This window comes from Stegodyphus dumicola, chromosome 1, assembly GCF_044657685.1.
Source record: "Stegodyphus dumicola isolate Sdum_Otavi_A_Nest chromosome 1, ASM4465768v1".
Lineage (NCBI taxonomy): Eukaryota > Metazoa > Arthropoda > Arachnida > Araneae > Eresidae > Stegodyphus > Stegodyphus dumicola.
This window is the reverse complement of record NC_140768.1, coordinates 28,506,604-28,521,151: the sequence shown is the minus strand read 5'-3', so window position 1 is coordinate 28,521,151 and position 14,548 is coordinate 28,506,604. Positions and strand designations below refer to the sequence as shown.

Sequence of the window (14,548 nt, the reverse complement as noted above, 5' to 3'; positions counted from 1 at the left end):
GCTAAGGAATAGTACATGTTAAAAACAAATACTATAGTCTTAAAAAAACTAATAAATAATATTTTCGGAAACTTACAGTCTTGTTTCAAGAGAGTTATTCAGATTAAAAGCAATTGTCTAGCAAACAATGTTTCCAGATAAAAAGATGAAAACATAATTTAAATTAATTAATTTAGAAATTTATCGGAAAAATGGAAAGACGAACCAAAGTTTAATGAACGTAAATAATAATTGCGTAGTTTCTATTACAGGAAAAGCGAACGAAAAAAAAAAAAAAAATGGAGGCGCCGGGTATCGATCCCGGTACCTCTCGCATGCTAAGCGAGCGCTCTACCATCTGAGCTACGCCCCCTTCGCGATAAGTTGTTCTAAATATATTTAAAACGCTGATCAGCAATTTTCCACAGCATAACAGTCTGACGCGTTTAAAATAGGTCATTTCCGCTGAACGAGAGAAGCTGCTCTGCGCATGCCTCGATAATTGTTATTTACTTTAAAAATTGATGGGTATCTTGAATAGAACAAATCCTAATTTTTTTTTTAAATCGTAATTTAAAAAATCCTCGATTTTTTTTTTAATCTATATCCTTTTGAATTCTTCATGCTATACTAATAATCAAAAATTATTAACTTAATTACTAATTAAAAGTTTTAAATTAAAGCCGAATATGAAGAATTGTTTTAAAGGAAAACAAATTTAAGAACACTGTGTTTTGTATTGAGCAGACAAAAATAATAAATACAGCGCATAGTTAAGACTCTTAAATCTTGAAGTTTATTTTATTATCGCAATTATATCTGGTAACAGTTTAGTTCTTTTACAGCAGGATTTTCCCAAGAGTTAATATAGAAAAATAATACATAGGAAAAAGTATGTTTTTACAAGAAAATGAAGAAAATTCAAAAATATTATTTCTTTTAAGATCATAAAACCGCCATTGTAACGCGTTATTCAAATCTGCCTGTCACAAGGTCCTATTGGTGGTCCGGGATCATTAAAATTACAATAATCACATTTTTTTCTAATAAACGACTTTTATCAACTTCAATGTATAAGCTATTTCCCCTGCCTTCTTAGTGCGCCTGCGTGGTGTAGTGGTCTACACGCTGGGAGCGTATTCCAGAGGTCCGTGGTTCAATTCCTGGCGAAGGCGTTGCTCATTTTTCATGACTCCTCCTTTAAAAAAAATACCTAATGTCTCTACAGTGGTGCCCGAACTAAAAGTGTGGTGGATGATGATTCTCCACACTCAGAACTTGGCGACTGGGTCCCCTAAAACCCCAGCCGCCCATTAAAACGGGGAGTATATAAGGTATTTCTCAAGCCTTCTTAGCGTGCCTTCGTAGTGTAGTAGTCAGCACGCTGGGTGCGTATTCTAAAGGTCACGTGGTTCGATTCCCAGCAAACGCATTGCTCATTTTTCATGACACCTGCTTGCACAAAAATACCTAATATCTCTATAAATGAAAGCCTTCCCAATTGTGCCTTAGAATGTTTCACTTTTTTTAAGTTTAGGATTCGGAAAGTTCGAATGGCCAAAACGGCACGAAGATTGGGATTTTCTAATCTGTGATCTTTTCAGTAATTCGTGGGATTAAAAAAATTGAATGCCCAATCTTAATTAGAGCCTAAAATTTTAATTTTCCTGTGAAGTATCGAAATGAAGTAGGAAAATAAATTTATGCTGTACATCTGTTCTAACATCATCACAGTGATGTGTAAAATTAAATCTATTGAAAAACTGCATTTTCACATTTTACTTAAGAATGCAATTTTTGAGTAAAGTAGAGTGCGCCCTATAAAGAACTGGTATTCGCTTTTAAGTTAATACGCTTATAATGCCACTGACAAAGCAGATAGACAGATGACAAAGATTACTGTAATAAATAAAAATTTCTACAGCTGTGATTCTATCCTAGATTTCTGCGTTTTCTGAGTTTTTTTTTTTATTTTTATTTTTTTTTTTTTTTTTTTTCCCCGTCAGAATTATACTGAGCACTTTTGAAATCTCCTTTTTATGACTAAAAATTAATCATGCTAATTTTAGCAAAATTAGTTCCTTTATATTCTTCATCTCACAATAATTAATTAGAAAAAATAAAGCAATTTTAAAACGCTAGCAAAATCTTATTTCTAGTCTCTTAATTAACACTCCCTCTTTTTTTTTTTTTTTTTTTTTTTCTTTTGAATAAAATATTACAGTACAAATTAATTGAACTGGAAGTCGAAGAAACTAAAAAAAATAAATTACTCTTTTGTGACTATTCAGATATAACCTTTACTCTTTCCTAATGTAAATATTTGCTGCTATAAATATTTACGGAAGAAAATAATTACTGAAGATGAAATATTTGCATTATAATAAATGATTTCATGGATATAAGTAAGTAATGCGTAAATATATGATTAAAGGAGGTATTTTTGCTGTTACACCATCACGCAGTTAATTAATCAAACATTGCAAATCTTGTCTTTAATTATTTATTTACGTGGAATGCTCTCAAAATCCTCATACATAAAGTGATAAAGAATTCCCTTTTTTTTTTTATTTTTTTTGTAGTCGTTGTTGTGACTGACTCTTATTTGCCTGACAGTAACATCAGATCAAGCCTACGAAATTCATCGTGGTAAGGAGTGTAAAATTGCGATTGTCGTTGCCACCAGCCTTGAGCTCTATACAGGTGGCAGTACGACTTTGCTAACTTCCGACCCCAATTTTAAGGGACAGCATTCCGGGGGGGGAAGGGTTTGAGACTCTCCCACCTCTCTTTCCCTACCACTAACCTTCGAGAGGACTTTCGGATCGCCGCATATTTAGAGAACCCCCCATGCCGCACAGACAATATGCATTTACAATTATCCTGCCTTCGTCGGGATTTGAACCCGGCACCGTCGGCACGGCAGTCATCATCGGCGGTCTCCTTTTTTAGTGCAAGAGAAATAAATTTGATGAAGCGTAAACGTCTTTCGTGTAATTAAGATTATATTCAATGCTCGATATCGTAAAATACTTTGCAGCACTCAAGATCTAAGAATTTGAAGCTTTGCAAAGTAAGGCGCATAAATTCTGCATAAGTGCTCGAAATTAAATAATTGTGAAAAATTGCATTACATCCTTACCATAATTAAAGTTGCCCAACCGGTACATTGGTTATCCTAGCTGCACGCCGTGTCGAAGTGCCCGTGTTCGAATCCCAGAGAAGGCATACATGTTTGTAAATGTATAGTATCCGTGCGGCATGGGGGCACACTTAAATATGTTGCGAGCCAAAAGTCCTCTCGAAAGGTTTGGTAGTTGAAAAGGACTTGAATACCTCGGATAATCTCCATCAAAACTGGAAGCCGAAGTGAACGAAGTCGTACTATAACTTGCATGATGCTAAAGACTGTTGCTAGCAACAGGCGCAGTCTTTCATCTCTTGCCAAAAGTAATTACGTGGGCTTGGGCTGACAATTGAGCATCAGTTTAAAATTATCATCAAAAATTAGAGTTTGCAATCAAACCCTCAAAGCCATTTCAATGAATTTCAGACTCAGGTTTTGCATGAGACTCACATACGCGAATATATCGCGCTTTGCTATAAAATAACCATTTCTTTTAATGCGTAATCGTTCTGGGTATATTTTGAGCTATGCTATTACTTTAACGCAACATCTCGTTTCAAGAGCCACTACAGAATTTTGCCTGTTAGTTTGCATAGCAGAAATCAATGCCTGAAAACGGTTACAGCCGAAAACATCGCGGACGGAAACGTCGAAGAGAAAACAACGCAAGGCGAAAACGTCGCGCTACAAAACATCGTGGGAGAAAACATCGCAAAGAGAAAACATCGCAGTTCTAAAACATCGTGGTACAAAACATCGTCCTCGAAAATAAAGCGGTTCAAAAACTTCGCAGTTTGAAAACATCGTCGTCGAAAATATCGTGGTAAAAAATAAAGTATCTACAAATCATCGCATGACGGTAACATCGCAGACATGCTTTTGTCAGACTTTAATAACTGTAAATAGATATTCCCATAATAATTTGTGAGCGCAAGCTGTAAAGAAGGATAATTTTTACTTTCACATTTTTTTATTAACTAATAAATTTTTGCTGAAAAAGTAAGAAGGAGGCATAAGCATAGAAAATTAAATGCAACTTATAGATTATAATTTTTATGAAAAATTACCAGTAAAAACTTTATAAAAAATTATTTATTAATGGTTTTGTTGGTTAACTATGTCGGTTTAAAATTTTATTAAGTGCTATAAGTTGCATTAATTTTCTATGCTTAAGTTTCCTTCTTATTTTCTCAGCAAAAATTTAGTAGTTAATATAAAATATGAAAAACAAATTATCCTTATTTCTATCTTGCGCTCACAAATTATTATGGGAATATCTATTTACAGTTATTAAAGTCTGAATAGATATTCCCAAAAAGCATGTCTGCGATATTATCGTCACGCGATGATTTGTAGATACTTTATTTTTTATCACGATATTTTCGACGACGATGTTTTTAAACTGCGAAGTTTTTGAACCGCTTTATTTTCGACGACGATGTTTTGTACCACGATGTTTTAGAACTGCGATGTTTTCTCTTTGCGATGTTTTCTCCCACGATGTTTTGTAGCGCGACGTTTTCGCCTTGCGTAGTTTCCTCTGCGACGTTTTCGTCCGCGATGTTTTTGCCGCGATGTTATCGGCGGACACCCCTGAAAACATACAAAATGAGGAAATATTGATGTCGATATTGCTAATTTTTTAACAGATAATATTCTAATAATAAAATAAGAACTCATAAAAAATTCTGAAAAAGGAGGGGGGAATATTGAAATAATGATCCCTCTCCCTCATTTTTTTACTTTAGCTCAGTTATGTTTTGCAGAATGTAACACATTGTACTATTGTCTTACGTACGTACATAGATTTAGAAAGATCTACATGCCATATAAAACTCTATTCAAAAACAGTTATTTAACGGACACCATATCAAATTAACTTACAAATTGCGACAAAAATAACCCTGCGTCATAATAGGATTTTTGATAATGAGAAAGAGGAGTTTTAACATGCATCGTTTGCAAGACAATTTTCCTCTTTCAACTTTTCATTATAGTGTACTTTCTTCAAACGGGAATTTCCTCAGGTGCGAATTCCTGAAAGCTATTGAATGTTCTTCGATTTCAGTTATATTGATTGCCTTCCGCCGCGATAAATACGGTGGTTAGCAGAGCTGTCTGCCATATTGTTAGAATCAGCTTCATGCATATCTGTAAACATAATTTTTGCGGCACGCCACTTCAAATTCGTCGAAGTAAATGTCCCCTAGAGAGGTTGTTGGTAGCGGAAAAAAATATTCAATGGCCACAAAGTTTGATCCCCTAAGCATTTACTTTCATCAAATGGAGCTCAGGACCTTCACTAATAGCAGTCACTGTCTAATCTGTTCTCTATAAGCGCTCATGAGTTTATTCTATTAATATTTTTTGTGATATTTATAAGTATATATACTTCCATGCTAAACTAAGTCAAAGAAATTAAATCAATATATCCAGGTATAAAATATATCCAGCACACAAATCCAGGTATAAAATACTAGGAGAATTTTTAAAATCAAGAAAATAATGTTTTCTCAGAGTAGTCTTGGGAAATCTGTGTTTTCTTAGCGAAAACACTGGCCGGTCGCACGACTAGTAATAAAGGTGTAGGTAAAAAAATATATGGTTTGGAAACCGCAACAATAGTAACTGATTGCATAACTTCTGGTAACGAAAAGCGAAGAGACAAAATTTTTGGAGGCGCCGGGTATCGATCCCGGTACCTCTCGCATGCTAAGCGAGCGCTCTACCATCTGAGCTACGCCCCCTTCGGTAATCGTTGTTCTAAATTCGTTTAAGAAGCTAAGCAGCGAAGTTTCACAACATAACAGCTTAGTGTGTTTAAAATAGGTCATTTCTATCGAATGAGGAAACGACTTGGAACAAGCCTGTGAATTACTTATTTTTCACGCGTTTAAACACTGTTTTGAATCATTAACTAAAATAAAATAAAGTATTGAATCGTTAATAAAGTAAATGTTAGCTGCTGTAATACCTTTAGGAAATAGAAATTATTTGAATGAATTAGTTTTTGAAATTAATTAGCAATTAAAAAATGAATAATTTTTGATAAACATATTAAGCGATTGAGAGTATTTTTAGATTAAAAAGTAATTATATATCCCTCTAAATTTTGTTATTAAAAGTATTTTCATTTGATTTTCATTTATTTACTTTTCTTCTGATTTTTTTTTTTGGGGGGGGGCAGGTTTTGCTTAATAGCTAAACAGTGTTTCTATTATATACTCAGTCACTTTACTGCTATTTGCGAATATCAAGATCACTATAACGACCTTGTGTAGATTTTATGGTCCGCACAAATATTTTTATAATTTCTCATGGTTTTACACATTTCTCATGAAAATAAAGGAAATGTATATTGATAATGAATATGTATTGTAAGAGAAAATGTGTGCTGAAAATAAAGAAAATTGTATTATGGAGAAACGTTGTGTATTGAGCCACAAATGGTAATAAACGTTCTTTAGTTATCACAACTTATATTTTGTTTCTTCTAGCTGCACATGGTTTCTTTGTATCAGTTTATATCTGTAACGTTGCAATTGTGTATCTGTAACGTTGCAATTGTTTTAAGAACAAGCCTCGAAGGAAAACTGAATTGAAGAAACATTATAAGATATTATCTTCCTCCTTTCTGTATGTCTTCCTGGCATAACGGTAGCACACTTGGCGCGTATTCGAGAGGTCCAGGGTCGATCCCGGCGAAGGTAATGCTCATACTTTACTTCTCCACAATAAAAAATCTTAATATCTCTACAATGGCGCCCGAACTAAAAAAAATTGTCTTCATTACCAGTATTTGGCGACAGGGTTTCCTAATACCCAGTCTCTCTTTAAAACGAGAGTATATAAAGTACTTTTCCCTTCTTTTTGCATGCAGTGTGTGGTGTAAAGGTAGCACAGTCGGCGGGTATTCAAGAGATCCAGGTTCGAGTACCGGGAAGGGCATTGCTTACTTCTGCTTTAAAATAACCTAATGACTTTACAACATATTTTCGAAAATGAAAGCATTTATTTATTTTTGCTGGGAATTCATCACTCAAATTTCTTTTTATTAATTTATATACAAAAAAAAAAAAAAAAGAAAAAAAAAAGAAAAAAAAATCTAACAATGTAAAGATATAAATTTTAAGAACTGAGCGTTATAATTCTTAAGAATCAAGAATATGATGAATTGCCTTTAATTTGCTGAAAATACAAAAGCCTGACCAATCACTGAAAACTTATAACAATAATGCTGGAAATAGTAATAATGCTGAAATAGTAATAATGCTGGAAATTTAAATCTATGGTTTGAACTTTCCAGAAAAAAGTAGCATTTCTTGAAATATTTGAATTTCCAAAATTTTCTACTAAATAATTCTGCAAAATTAATAAAAGTATAAAATAAATAGAAACGTGAAAAAAAAATTCTGCATTTTTACAGTAATTAATTAACGCAATGGAATTCATCTTAAGACCAGGGATACTGCGTTTCTTTATCGTATCGTATACGTTTCCAGAGCATTTGGGCCAATGCCACATTATGCTAAAAATATTTCAAAATAGCATATATTTAGAATTTAAAATAGCTGGAAATAAAAACACGCGCTGGAAATAACGTTTCATTCCCTACAGTTTTGCCACTGCCCGCTTCAAAAATTTTTGAGATTTTTAATAAAAAATTTGTTAACGTTTTACAAAATATTAAATAGCGAATAAATCAAATTCCAAATTTGGATTTGTAGCTGCCCATGTTATGCAAAACTGAATGACTCTAGGTACCGTTGTTTTCTTCGCAATGCGAGAAACATACATACATTCATGTAGATTCTTCATTTTTTTAGTTTCTTTAAAAAAATACAGGGCGATAATATTTGTGGGCAACAATTTTCGCTAACTCGCATTTGGGTTAAAACAAAAAGAAAGAAAACTCACGAATTATAAAATAATGTCCAAAAATTTTACTTCATTTTTCATCTAATCATTACCATTTTAGTAATATTTTGAAGACAGCCTAGTTTTAAACTATTATTGCTTGCGTACGGGTCCGTTATAGATTGAAGTCCGATAATAGATTAATAGAATTTATCCTTATCAAAATATAACATAATGCTGAAATTTTCCTCAGGGATATTCGTACAAGTGTTCACAAACGTTATGGAATTTTAAACAGAAATGCTTGTACAGGTGTTCACAGTATGACGGAGTACAATCTTCTACTTACACTTCGAACTACTAAGAACGTTAAACACAATGCAGTGTAAAGCGCATCTAAAGAGAAAGCTAACCGGGAGATAACATCTCAATTCACGCTGAACTAACAACTCGCAAATACAATAGCAATTAACTAACTAACTGAGAGCAGATGCTATTTCTACCTGGCTTTACATAGGTTTCAACCGGCCGACAAGATATTTCTAATACTTCCTGCTTGTTGAAATTATTGGAAAACAATATGTGAGGCGAATTACGGTTGCAGCTAATATAGTGCTCAATTACAAATATTTAATTGCAATACCCATAACCGTTGTAGCCAAAACCGTTGTCAGCTTAGCGACATCTAGCCAAATTACCGAGATAACCATTTACTCAATGTTAAATGCACTTGCCCCTGTATTCCCACTTTTCAGGCATAGCTTATCTCTTTTAGATTTTTCTTATGTTACATTACACAGAAAAATAAGAAAAATTAAGACAGAAAAATTCGGAACATTGCTATAACACCAGAGAAATATTAAATGTCTCATTGCAGAGACAGGAAGCAGGAGAAGCAGGAGAGATGAAAAATGAGCAATGCATTCGGCGGGTATCTAACCGCGGACCTCTGGACGTGCCCAGCGTGCAGCCCACTACACCACGAAGGCACGCTAAGAAAGCAGGAGAAATAACTTATATACTCCCCTTTTTTAAAGGGAGACTAGGGTTTTAGAGGATCCAATCGCCAAATCCTGGGGTGTGGAGAATCCTCATGCACCACCCTTTTCGTTCGAAATTCACTGTGGAGACATTAGATTATTTCGAAGCATGAGAGGTAAAAAATTAGCAACGCCTTCATGGGAATCAAACCACGGACTTCTGAAATACGCTCTCAGCGTGCAGACCACTACACCACGAAGGCACGTTAAGAAGACGGGAAAAATACCTTATATCATAACCCACCGTTTGGTACAATCATGCTTAAGTGATTCTGATCATCATTTCATTCAATCTTACCATAGTGATTTTGATCATTCAGCAAAGGGTAGGATTTTATCCCTAGTAAACAGCAGTAGTTCTTTTGGACCATTGATATAACAACCTAAATATTAGTTTGAAGAGTACAAAATAGTACTTAGATGTGGGGATTTTATTGAAGATTTTCCCCAAGAATTAAAGTCTCTTGCCCCTATTAAGAAGCATAATTTGGTGTACTTATTTATACATTATACACTAAATCACTGTGCTCATAATGTATTTTCAAGGAGGAAAACAGGAAAAGTTACATGATGTGAATAAATAATCTGTAAAAATTGTGAGTGCCTGTTAATTCTACAGGAGAATTTTCTTGATATTCTTAAAAGTAACCAGTTGGTGCCCTCATTACCAAAATTTGTGTTAAGCAACAATATATCTTCAACAGTCTTAAAATACTTTAAAGTGCATGTTAATATTTAACTGAAATTTTTAACATTCATTTTAATTCCATACCACTATAAAAACATAGAAAAGATTTAAGAAATATTCCTTCTCTTAAACATTTTTTTTATTAATTCTTTCAACCTTTTTGTATTTTACTGCGAATTCTCTGCAATTTAAAAGCAATTCTTTTTTCCAATCTATCGTGTTATTTTTAAATTCCAAACTCCATTCCCATTATTATTTTATCATTTCGATCAATAATTTGTTCATCGAAAATCTATTTCTTCAGTAATTTAGAAAGAATTGGAAAGTATGCTCTCTTTCAAAATTCTTTATTCAATGAACTTTATGAATCCTGAAGAGGGTAAAATTTGTTATGCACTTTTTGTGAAGTACTTAATTAAAAAGGAATTTGTGAAAGTTTAATAAAAATTTTGCAAATGATTTTCTGTTCAATAATAGGGCAATGGCTAAACAATAACCCGATTTCTATATATTGTTTGCTTCGAAATTTAAAAGACAAGCAGTCTGAAATATTTTTGAATATAAGTGATTTTGTGTATTTTATAAACGTTTGTAGAGAATATTAGATTTTACGAAGCTAGAAAATTTCAAATCGTAAGTATCACCTCTTCGTGATTCGAAGCACTAATCACATAACTGATGATAAAATGTGTTACATTCTTAGAACAAGTACGATGGGATATAATAACTCCTTGCCAGTTCAAATAAGAGTTTACCCTAAAGCGTATTTTCTAAAGCGTTTAAGAAACTTAAAATATCTGATGTGTACACCACATGACTTCCTTGTACGGAATATTAAATTATACGCATTTTTTCTTGCATTTCATTTAACTTATTAGATTGAATTAAACCTATTTCGCCGAAAGCGCATAAACCACAATAGAATAAATGCATTCTTTAAAATTCACTTTGTTTACCATAGCGACACTCTGGCGCTAGGTTTACTTAACAGTATTATATTTAGTTCATATTATAACTCAGAATGCACAAAATTCATATCATTTAAAGAATTATCTAATCGTTGCCACATATTCTATTCAAATACTATAACAAAGCTAGAACGATGTATAAAAGAAACTAAGCAAACAAAACGAAAAAGAAACAGTTTTTCACAGACGATTGAGTATTTCTCATTCAATTAATTCAATTTTCACTTCGCGACAAGGCAAAAATATATAAAAACTCAAAATATATGTATTAAAAATTACGAAGTAAATCTGAAATACTTATTTCCTCGAAAAAAATCCAGAAAGATTAAGCATGATTTAATTCGCAATAATAAATGAAGGCGTTATTTTTGTGTTGCGAAGCTTAGTCTCTCTAGATTGGCAACAAATCTACAATTCTGCTGTTTCAAATGTAAACAAATATGTTCGCCATGTTATTTAAAACTTAACCGCACTTAAACAGCTTTTAAATTGTTGAAAATTGTACAAATATTGCTTCCAGAATTAAGAAAGGCATAAAAACTTTAACCGGAAGATAAAAACAACATAATTCAATCATTTTTAAAGCAAAAAATGTACAATTTACAAACATATAAAAGTAAAGAAACTGAGATCACTGAGCCGGGTAACAGAGTGGATATATTTATAAATACATTTATATACGTTTGGCGCGGTCGATTGAAACCAAAATACGAGGTGCACATCTACATGTTATAGTAGTCTTATATACAAAATTTCAACGTTCTGAGGCTACTCGTTTTTGAGTTATGCGAGATACGTACGTACGCACGAACGTACGTACGTACATACGTTCGTACAGACGCCACGAAAAATTCTGACGCCACGAAGAATCTTTCGTGGCGAATTTTTTCTTCATTTTAAAGCAGTTTTTAATTTTTTTTTTGGAGGGAAAGAGTCTTTTATTCTGTCCTTACGTATAGATATCACGCAAAAACATCGTTAAATTGCATTCGAATGCGGTCAAAGTGGATATTTTCGTTGAAATATGCTGCCTGAAGCTTTTCGCGATTACAATACTTCCTTTTTATTTCGTACAAGGAAGTAAAGATACATACATAGATTAAAAATTTGAAAAATCGTTTGGGCATTTCGATTTATTTCTTAAATAAAAATAATATGTAATGTTACAAATCATGAATTAAACACTTACTGCTAAATAAAATCAAAATTAAAAAATAAATTTAAAATATCCATTTTTATTTATTTATTTATTGAAAAATACCAAAATATTAAAAGCATAAATTCCCATTTGAAAAAACAAAAATGTTTATAAAAGCTCTCAATAAAAATTTCATCCTGAGGAAATGATTCCCAACAGCTACCGAGTGGTAAAAGCCGCTAAATATTGGTAGTTTGGTCCAGATATCGTGCGGCGGGAAACGGGCTGGCCGCGTGGAATTTTTCGTGTTTTTCCTAGTGCTTAACGTAGATACGAAACAGTTTCCCGTAAAATGTTCTCAACGGGGGCATTTAGAATCTATGAATTAAATATTAAAGAAGTAACCCCCCCAAAAAAATTGGCCAAATGTGAAACTAATAGCCAAGCACTCTTATTATTGTTGTTGGTTATGACCCAATTAATTTGGCGTACCATCAGAACAAGGCTACGATATTCATCTTGGCAAGGAGAGGAAGATTGCTCTTAGCATTCGCAAATAGTCATGAACACCATGCAGATGGCAGTACGACTTTACTCAATTCTGTCCCCAATTTTGAGGAGAGCACCCCGGGGGGGGTCGGAGGATCTCTCACCCCTCTTTCTCTCTTTCTCTACCATCAACCTGTCGAGAGGACTTTAGACTTACCGCATATTTAGTGTGCCCCAGTGTCACACAGACGCACTACATTTACAAACATTCATGCCTTCTTCTGGATTCGGACCCCCGGCGTATATAAGCATTCTGTACCGCGCCACGCTCATAGGGAAAAATCCTTTCTCGTGTTTGGATGTAGTATCTGATGACATCATTTCCTCAACGCTTAGTAAAGCCTTCACTTTGCCTGGGCTCGAGGGTACGCCTCCATACCGTTTGTTCACATTTTTATAGCAGTACCGAAAAGATTACTAATACGTGCGTTGTATTTTTGTTGCTATGAGATTGCACTTCTTACAACAGTTCTGTTCTGTAGTGTGGTGAATTTAATATTAAAAAAAATCTAGTTATCCCCCCTCCTAGAGAGAAAAAGTATTATTTCTTCCTGTGCTAACTCCGTGCATGTGTATTAATATTAAGTGTAGATATTTTTAATAAATGTATTCTTAATTTAAAACCCTTCATATTAAAAGGTGTTGTGACTATCAATTCATTATTTCATGTTCATTATGCATCCATTCTTTGCAGATGCAATCTTCGAAAGCATGAGACTGAAGTGCAACATCTCTTGTATCTTTGCATAAAATACTGTCAGAGAAGGAAGTTTCTTTTCTTATACACGTGTATTAAATTAAACGACAATACTGAATGCACTTTTTTCTGTCATTTAAGGCAGCAGAATATTAGAAATGACACGGATATTAACATGGAAATAACATAACATTTGCAAAAGAAATATTTTCTGCAATGTGAAAGGAAGAAACAGAATGTAACAAAATTTTCAATAATAATAATATACTTACTAGCGCACAATGCTTTTATAGTTAGATCGAGATCGTCGTGTTTTGGTTTTTGCACTAAATTCATAAACTCAGCTGTTTATATAATCCAAGTGCTTAAGATTGCTTCTGATAATAACCGCATCTTTGAATTAGTTTATAATTTTATAATTCAATGAAACAGGAAGCCATCTGTAAAACGCTGCAGCTAAATTTTTTCGTTTCAAAGGAAATAAAGGATAATTTTCAAGCTTCTGTGTCACTCATGCGCGTCATTCATCGAAAACAAAACCGTAAGAATCCCATCTAAACGTCATTATGCCAAAAGAAAATGATGTCATCGGAATATATGTCCAATCACAAGTACGAACGTTTCCCCTATGCGAGTGGCGCGGTACAGAATGCTTATATGCAACCCGGGCTCTTCGGTGCAGCAATCCGCGTTGCTAACCACTATTTCGATTTTGATGCAGGCAACTGATTTTATCCTATTTATTTTTTAATTATTTTAACAATCTTCCACTAGACCAATCTCTTAATGTTACAAACTTACATATTACACTCGTAATATCAAAACCAGTTGTTGCTTTATATTACTTTAAAGAACAAATAAATGACTATTTCAGTATAACTTTAACTGTACTAATCAGCAAACTTTTATAAGGAACTGGATTATTTGATTATCGGAAAGCTCACAAGGGTTTCTGTCTGTAGTTATGCATGCTTTCGAGAGGAAGAAGGGAAACCTTTAAGTTAAACATTGCACTTTTATAACAAAATCCAGGTTAGACTTCCAGGTTAGAGATGCCACTTTTTTCTCTATGATTGAAAAAAAATAATCGATCAACCCTGAATGATCTTATCCCAAAATACAAATTTCGGCGAGACCATAGCATTAGGTTGCTCAATTAGCCCACCAGCGGCCGAGCGGTGCATTGTTAAACACTGATGGTTCTGACAACGGTTTGAGCCAGTTTCCCTCAGAAAGTTCTCCACGAAGGCATCCATACCCTTAGGCAGAGAGCCCTAGTGTGCTTTGCCATTATTAAATAAACAAAAATCAAATCAAACCGACATGGGTTCGAATCTATACTAATGGGCTTGCTACGTGGGCGTTTCGTAGTTTTCCCTATGTGTAAAGTGTATACGAACCAGACTAGGTTTTATGTAAGAATTTAGAATAAATTCCAGTAGCACGAAAGTTAATTATTGTTAGTGTTAGCCCAAATGGGTTAATAGTCTTAGAAACACGATTTT

The 14,548-nt window shown here is 33.6% G+C and overlaps 2 non-coding genes across 2 annotated transcripts; both read right to left on the bottom strand.

Moving 5' to 3' along the window:
* Window positions 1-279: 279 nt before the first annotated feature.
* Window positions 280-352, bottom strand: TRNAA-AGC (transfer RNA alanine (anticodon AGC)). Its single transcript has one exon. It is a non-coding gene; the product is annotated as a tRNA-Ala (tRNA).
* Window positions 353-5,780: 5,428 nt separating this feature from the next.
* TRNAA-AGC (transfer RNA alanine (anticodon AGC)) lies at window positions 5,781-5,853 on the bottom strand. Its single transcript has one exon. It is a non-coding gene; the product is annotated as a tRNA-Ala (tRNA).
* Between the last annotated feature and the right edge of the window lie 8,695 nt (window positions 5,854-14,548).